Genomic DNA, 8,858 nt, shown 5'->3' with positions numbered 1-8,858 from the left:
AGAAGTGTAAAGCTATCTGGCGGGGGGCGGGGGGGGGAAGGTAAGGGGAATACAGCTCCTTCTGCCGGCCTGCAGTGCTCCACCAGGTGCCGGTCAGGGTCACCGGGCCGCGAAGGCCTCTCCTTGTGGGCAGGAGGTGCATTTCCCACCCCCCCCTCCCCCCGTGCCTCGCATTTCTCTGTCAAAGACCAGACTCAGCCCGGGGTAAGTAGCTGACCTGGTATAGAGAGATCCCTCCTGTTGTGTTCTGGGCCATAGCGATGAGCACAAAATGACCTATTTTACCTGGCACGAGCAAACATCTGGGTGAACCGCGTAGTTCACAGGAAAGGTGCTCCCCGGATTCTTACCAGGCTCCTGCGTTTGAAAGAAAACGTTTGAAAAGAGCTGAAAGTCATGTGATCTGATCTGATCTGAATTCTCTCAGTGCCAGGAGGCACACAAGGCGCGAACATCGTTCTTCCACTTCGATCGGTCTGCGGCTGCGTGCTCTGGAGTCCCAAGGGCCACAGCGCAGTCTTCTGTTGGTTTTTTCCTCAAGACACGACCGATCCAGTTCCATCTCCTCCTCCTCACTTCATTACTGATTTTCTCCATCTCCGAGTTGATGCTCGTCGTTTCTGCAGCTTTTTTTTTTTTTTTTTTTTTCTTCTTCTTCTTCCGGGAGGAGGTAGTTGGCCTCCTGCCCAACCCCCATGACTTGGAGGGCCAGTGGTTTTTCTGTCAGGGTGGCCTTCCCTTAGGCTGCGCTGGTTCGCGGCACCTTCTTCAATTTTATCCGGTGCACCCTCCAGAGAGGGATCCCCTATCCACCACCCAGGGGACGCGCCTTCTAGCCGTGCAGCCCCAGCCGAAGGGAAAGTCATGTGAGGAAGTCTCAAATTCAAAGCATAAAAGAAGCATGAGAAAACCACGCTTGACCTTGATTAACTATCCTCATAAAATTTGATAGAGGAGCTGGGGTAAGTGTCTCGCATCTGGCTAGTAAACAGGTTACTGTTAACTTGCAAAAATGAATATGTAATCTCAAAAAAGAACACGTAGAAGTGTGTATGGGTCAAATACAGAAAACCTGTGGTGTCCAGTGCTCCCATTTATTTTCCTTTTCATTCGTTGCCGCATGGTGCATATTCCTCCTGCATTTGCATTTAACATGTCATATTATTTTAAAAGATCTTCATTCATAATACATGCAACTAATAGCTTTGATTTCTGAATGGAGGATGGGTGGAAGACTAGTTACACGTTAGACAGCCTTTTGCCAGAGGCGTTGCAAAAGCAAATGTACAAGGAGGGGGAGATAAAAATTGAGTATCGATTAAGTGTCCTGAAGGGAAAGATGATACTGTGGTTTCACAGTAGTTTGTACTGCTGCTGTACTAAGAGGTCCTACCTTGTCTTACATCCAAAAACATGGCTTTTTAAAATTTGGATAAATTTCCTGATCTGGCTTGCTGTCTGTGGGAGGGGCAGTAGAGAGGAGGATCAGACAAGACAGTGAGAATGGGGCTGCCTATGGCAGCAGTCCTGGTTTATGCTGGCTTAAAGGGGTTGTGAAACTGTAGCGTAGTGTAGTAGCAGGTGTGAGCCATTGACAAAACCCTGTTTCTATAGTGTTTTGACTCGAGCAAAGTAGAACATGTCAAAATAGACGGGATGTGAAAATATATATTCAGTTTTATTGTTCGTGAACACGTAGACTGATGTAGTCTGCTGACATTTGGCTTTAGAAATATTTTAAGGAGCTTTACTAAGCAGACATTTTTTTAAAGACTTTCTCTTTGTGTCGCATATACTATAGCACTTTTGAAATGCCAGGTTTTGACACTGTCATTTCAGGGGTACAGTTTCTCATTGAGAACTAGGTTCTACGCATAAGGGTATATTGGACAAATAACAAAGATTTAAAGTTGTGAGTGGAAGCAACCTTGCGTTGCTTTTTGTATTACTACTGTTTATGTATATGACCCTTTAAGAACATTTACTTTAAAAGAAGATAAGAATGACCAGGTTAGGTCTTAAGTGAGGTGTGTCACTTAGACTGCCAAGCAGGGACCAAGTTATATTATGATTGGAGCTATAAACAAAAGTGCAACTGTCTTTTTGTAACTGTCTGTAATTTTTTTTCCCGGGAGCGAAACCCCATCTCCTTTCTTGGGGAAAGACAGAGCAGACAGTGATCACTGGAAATGGTTGTGTTGGTGTGAGTCTAGCCTATCACTTGGCTAAGGCTGGCTTGAAGGATGTCATTCTGCTGGAAAAATTGGAGCTCACTGCAGGATCTATTTGGCATGCAGTAAGAAATGTTTTGTTAATCTCTCAGATTAACAGCAGTTTGTATATCTAACCGTGGTAGAAGTTTCATTACCCTTTATATTCCCTGGCTTTCCGGAGATTAACTATCATCATCTTGGTTATTTTATAGATCCAAACTTTAGCACCGAGTTCTGTATAGCTTTGCTGTATGAGTTTTGAAAAGTTGGTTCAGCTATCCATACTACACTTTTCTCATTTGTAAAAACTGGGACAAATACTGTATTTTGAAATTACTGTAAGGTAACTGTTAATATTATACATTTTTGGCAGTTAACTGGATTTAGACTTTAAACTTTAGTTTAACTTGAACTTTTTAAACTTAAGGTTTCATTTCTAAAGTAATATCTAGTTTATACGGTAGACTTTATCATTGGAAGTGGTTGCACTGGCATGCATAAACCAGAAATGTGAATTTTTGCATTATTGTATATGCAATTGTTTCTTTATATATGTGCCATCTTGAAAGAGAGGTGATCAAGAAGCAACGGTGGATGAATTGGCTGGCCAACTCCGACAATACGAAGAAAGTCTCTCTTCCTCCCTACGGGCCTGCATCTCGGCTGTGGAGAAACTGCCCGACGTGCTAGCTGAGCAATTGTCCCGGGAGTTCCAGCGATTCAAAGAGGACATGTCCTACTCCTCACCTGTACAGACCAGTATCTCAGCCAGTAGGAGTAAGCGTCCCTCTCTTCAAGGGAGACGATATAGTGGATATACACCACGGGCCACCCTGTGGTTTTAGCTGCGTGACCACGGCGAGGACATGAGGAAGTGGGATGGAAAAATCTACCTCGACCCGAGAGGCACGAGTATGTGAGTTGCAAGGAAAAACAATAACACAAGAGGGTTCTTCCAGGAAAATTGCTGCTCCAGTTTCCAGTGAGCAGCTCCCCAGACAGAGCAGAAGGGCTGATTTTGCTTCCGATCTTAATAAAGGGACTTTTGATTCGCATTGACAAGAAGTGAGTAACGAGTGCTGTGACCAGGACTAGAGGGGCCCTGCCTCCAGCCAGGTGGAGGAAAGGGACAACCGGGTGTACTGGACCGTGTGGATTCGATGGCCTGGCACATCAGACCCACAGGAGTAGAAGGCTCTAGTGGACACGGGTGCACAGTGTACCCTCATGCCATCAAGCTATGAAGGGGCAGAACCCATCTGTATTTCTGGAGTGACAGGGGGATCCTAACAGCTGACTGTATTGGAGGCTGAAGCGAGCCTAGGCGGGAACGAGTGGCAGAAGCACCCCATTGTGACTGCCCCAGAGGCTCCGTGCATCCTTGGCATAGACTACCTCAGCAGAGGGTATTTCAAAGACCCAAAAGGGTACCGGTGGGCTTTTGGCATAGCTGCCTTGGAGACGGAGGAAATTAAACAGCTGTCTACCCTGCCCGGTCTCTCGAAGGACCCTTCTATTGTGGGGTTGCTGAGGGTCAAAGAACAACAGGTGCCAATCGCTACCACAACGGTGCACCGGCAGCAATATCGCACCAACAGAGACTCCCTGATTCCCATCCATAAGCTGATTCGTCAACCGGAGAGCCAAGGAGTGAGCAGCAAGACTCGCTCACCTTTTCACAGTCCCATATGGCCAGTGCGAAAGTCTAATGGAGAGTGGAGACTAGCAGTAGACTATCGGGGCCTGAAGGAAGTCTCGCTGCCGCTGAGCGCTGCCGTGCCGGACATGCTAGAACTTCAATACGAACTGCAGTCAAAGGCAGCCAAGTGGTATGCCACCATTGACATCGCGAATGCGTTTTTCTCAATCCCTTCGGTGGCAGAGTGCAGGCCACAGTTTGCTTTCACTTGGAGGGGCGTCCAGTACACCTGGAATCGACTGCCCCAGGGGTGGAAACACAGCCCCACCATTTGCCATGGACTGATCCAGACTGCTTTGGAACAGGGTGGGGCTCCGGAACACCTGCAGTACATTGATGACATCATTGTGTGGGGCAACACAGCAGCAGAAGAGGTTTTTGAGAAAGGGAAGCAAATAGTCCAAATCCTTCTGGAGGCCGGCTTTGCCATAAAACCAAGTAAGGTCAAGGGACCTGCACAGGAGATCCAGTTTTTAGGCATAAAATGGCAAGATGGGTGTCATCAGAGCCCAATGGATGCGATCAACAAAATAACAGCCATGTCCCCACCAACCAGCAAAAAGGAAACGCAAGCTTCCTTGGGCGTCGTGGGTTTTTGGAGAATGCGTATTCCAAATTACAGTTTGATCGTAAGCCCTCTCTATCAAGTGACCCGGAAGAAGAACGATTTCAAATGGGGCCCTGAGCAACGAGAAGCCTTTGAACAAATTAAACGGGAGATAGTCCACGCAGTAGCCCTTGGGCCAGTCCGGGCAGGACAAGATGTAAAAAAAATGTGCTCTACACCGCAGCCGGGGAGAACGGCCCTACCTGGAGCCTCTGGCAGAAAGCACCGGGGGAGACTCGAGGTCGACCCCTAGGAGTCGGGGATACAGAGGATTCGAGGCTGGCTATACTCCAACTGAAAAAACGATATGAGCAGCATATGAAGGGGTTCGAGCCGCTTCGGAAGTGGTCGGCACTGAAGCACAGCTCCTCCTGGTCCCCTCTACACGTCATGCAACTGATGCTACGTGGAGTAAGTGGGTCGCACTGATCACACAACGGGCCCGAATAGGAATCCCCAGTCGCCCAGGAATCTTGGAAGTGATCATGGACTGGCCAGAAGGCAAGGATTTCGGAATATCGCCAGAGGTGACGCGTGCTGAGGAGGCCCCACCGTATAATAAACTGCCAGAAAATGAGAAGCACTATGCCCTGTTCACTGATGGGTCCTGTCGTCTTGCGGAGAAGCATCGGAGGTGGAAAGCTGCTGTATGGAGTCCTGTACGACAAGTTGCAGAAACTGCTGAAGGAGAAGGTGAATCGAGTCACTTTGCTGGTCAATGTCCGACTTAAGCCAAATTTGGAAGAAACTAACATATGCAATCGGTATGTAAATTTGACTATGAGTCAATCATCTTATCCCCATAAATAGTGAGCAGCCCAAGAGCCCTTTAAGCTCTCCTGCACGGCAGCGAGCTGCACGCCAGGATCTCCCCTTGAGTAGGGACACCTCTCAAGGTTCCTCCTTGAGGTTGAGAGATTCCTTGCCACGACAGATCCTCGGTAAGTGACTAATAGCATGCTAAACTTTTGAAGTCTTAGCTAAGTGATATAAAGGATTTATTGCGCATATATAATCCTTTAGACATAAACCGTTGACCAAGTCTGGGACTAGGATTGGATCCAGCCGCACCTAGACTTCTCTCTGAGAAGGAGTTTAGAAAGCAAGGGAGTCCTCTCTGAACCTCATGACTCAATGGGAGGGTCTCCCTGACAGTCTTGTCTGACCCTGTCCCCATGCAGTAAATAATCAAGTATATCTTGCCATCAAATCTTGTTAAACCACTGTCGCATTTACTATCAAACTTTGTTATCAATAAACATATTGCTCTTACAAGTGCAATGCAATTGCTCACCACCTGCTGGCTGATGCCCAGCCCATCCCTGAGCAGCGATCACTGTCCCCCAGCCAACTCCCTCCAGTTTATATACTGAGCATGACGTCATACGGTACGGAATAGCCCTTTGGCCAGTCTGGGTCAGCTGTCCTGGCTGGGCCCCCTCCCAGCTTCTTGTGCACCTGGCAGAGCATGGGAAGCTGAAAAGTCCTTGACTAGTGTAAGCCCTACTTAGCAACAACTAAAACATCAGTGTGTTATCAACATTATTCTCATCCTAAATCCAAAACAGAGCACTATGCCAGCTACTAGGAAGAAAATTAGCTCCATCCCAGCTGAAACCAGGAGTTATTACTATGTGGTAAGCTTTACAAATGTGTGATAAACTGTACATGTAATGTAATCTCTCACTTACTGCTGAGGGGACCCAGTATTTTAAATATAAATCAATCTTTCTTTGAAAGGAATCATTCATAAAAGTTAATCTTCTCCCTTTTGGGCAAACAAATACACCGACAAAGTTAGTTTGTCTGATTACGTGAAAGGCAGAATGAACTTAATGGAGAAAAATTATGTTGGTAATACTCAAGAATCCCTCTTTGAAAGCTCAGATGATACAAAACCTAAGTTTCCAATTTAAACGTGACATTGTAGTGAGAAAATTCTAAGTTTAAGTAATAATAATTTTACAAAATTTTATGAAAGTAATCAGTAGTCTCTGTGGGAGATAAAAAACAGTTTGCAACATGAGAGACAATTGGAGCAGTCCTGTCTTGCAGGCTGGATGAGTTAGGAATGATGGTGCTTGCAGCTCTCTAGTTGTTTACAAAGCAATTCTTCAATTTGTTTGGTTACAGAAACCATATTCTAAGGTGCTCCACCCAAGTACATGGGGATAGGGAAAATTATCCTGGTGACAGAAAGAACAATTTGTAGCTGTGAGAAATTAAGAGGTTTTTAAAAGTATTTGATTTTTGCGTTAAGTGCAAAAATGCAAGCAATATTTCTAACTTTAATATTTTTTTTTTGTCATGCTTAATATCTCATAATTAAACAAAGATAATTTTATTAAGCAGTTCCCCAAAAATCATATTTTCTTTGAGGACAAGAGTGAAAACGTCAAGTCATAATATTTTGAGATTCCTCAAAATAGATTTATAAAGGAAATGCCTACTTGGCTCTGAATACAGTGTACTGAGCTGTGCAGCAATATCAAGACTATAGTGGAGCATTGGAAGATGTTATTCAAGGAAAGAGGAAGCAATATGTTTAGCCACATCCACACTTCAGCTCAGTCAATCAAGAACATTTGTAACTAGACAGGGGAAGCCACAAACACATTCAGTTATAACAGACAAAATACCTACATGAATCTAAAAAATGGAAATTATAGTTCCTGTGGTAGTGAATACAGTCTGCCTTCTGATTAATCAGTGGAACGTATGACAAGAAAACAATTCAGATGTTTTTAAGTAGCCTTAGAGGTTCCATCCTCTCTATCCCTGATATACCAATGGAGAGATCGATAGGCTGACAGTCCTGGTCTGTCTGCAAGATCACACCAGGCCTATACTAAAATAATTTGAATGTATGGAAAAAGATTTATCTGAGGATATCTGGGTGAAATATATTTTGGGTGAAAAGAATGGATTGAAGACCACTTAGCTTTTTAGTGTGCAATCCTGGCATTTCCCATAAACATGTAAGCTGTTGTTCCTTTGGCCTGAGGGAGAAAAACTTTGAACGCTGGATGAATCACTCATATTTCCAGTATGTTTCCAGGCCATCTGACACCTGCAAGATTCTGCAGGGCTTGTGTCATTGTATTATATGCTGGCTGAGATGAGCATAACAGACTATTGTAAGCAGAGCCAACGCTGTCCTCGGGTCACACTTTGGATGGTAAAATTTCTAAATACATTCTCTGAAAGGCTAAGAATAGATTGAGTAACGGACCTAAATTACTCAGTTATGTGATTAAGGGGTAAACATACCATGTCTAGCCAATGCTCAAGAGGTCTTAGCTTGAGTCTGATAAATATTAAGGTGACAAAAATCTGCACTGAGCCAAGAAAACGTCAGGATTTGTTTGTGACTTCCAAAGCTGTCTTACCAGGCAAGGAATTTGATTTCCAATCAAGACAACACCTTAGGAGAGTGTCAGGAAATTTGTCTTTTGCTGTCCAATTAATCCTCATTGCTTTTCCTGTATTGCTGAAGATTCTAAGCATGATCAATTATCAAATTAAGTATCTGTGATTGTGGCGGTGTGCTTCCCCTGACACACCCCCCCCCCCCACTTGACCTTTTCCCGTAACCCTGCTCAAGCAATAATCACCAGTGGCAGTCATGATGGATGCATCCAGCTCAAAGTGGATTCGGGGGAGACAGATAACAATGCAATAGCCAAGGGCTAATTTATGGCAATGTGTCCACCTAACCACAGTGCTGGTCAATGTCCGACTTAAGCCAAATTTGGAAGAAACTAACATATGCAATCGGTATGTAAATATGACTATGAGTCAATCATCTTATCCCCATAAATAGTGAGCAGCCCAAGAGCCCTTTAAGCTCTCCTGCACGGCAGCGAGCTGCACGCCAGGATCTCCCCTTGAGTAGGGACACCTCTCAAGGTTCCTCCTTGAGGTTGAGAGATTCCTTGCCACGACAGATCCTCGGTAAGTGACTAATAGCATGCTAAACTTTTGAAGTCTTAGCTAAGTGATATAAAGGATTTATTGCACATATATAATCCTTTAGACATAAACCGTTGACCAAGTCTGGGACTAGGATTGGATCCAGCCGCACCTAGACTTCTCTCTGAGAAGGAGTTTAGAAAGCAAGGGAGTCCTCTCTGAACCTCATGACTCAATGGGAGGGTCTCCCTGACAGTCTTGTCTGACCCTGTCCCCATGCAGTAAATAATCAAGTATATCTTGCCATCAAATCTTGTTAAACCACTGTCGCATTTACTATCAAACTTTGTTATCAATAAACATATTGCTCTTACAAGTGCACTCTCACTCCATCCACGACAGTGATTTTAAAAAGCACAAGAACACT

The sequence above is a fragment of the Platalea leucorodia genome (genome assembly GCF_965183815.1).
Source record: "Platalea leucorodia genome assembly, chromosome: W".
Lineage (NCBI taxonomy): Eukaryota > Metazoa > Chordata > Aves > Pelecaniformes > Threskiornithidae > Platalea > Platalea leucorodia.
This window is presented reverse-complemented; position numbering follows the sequence as displayed.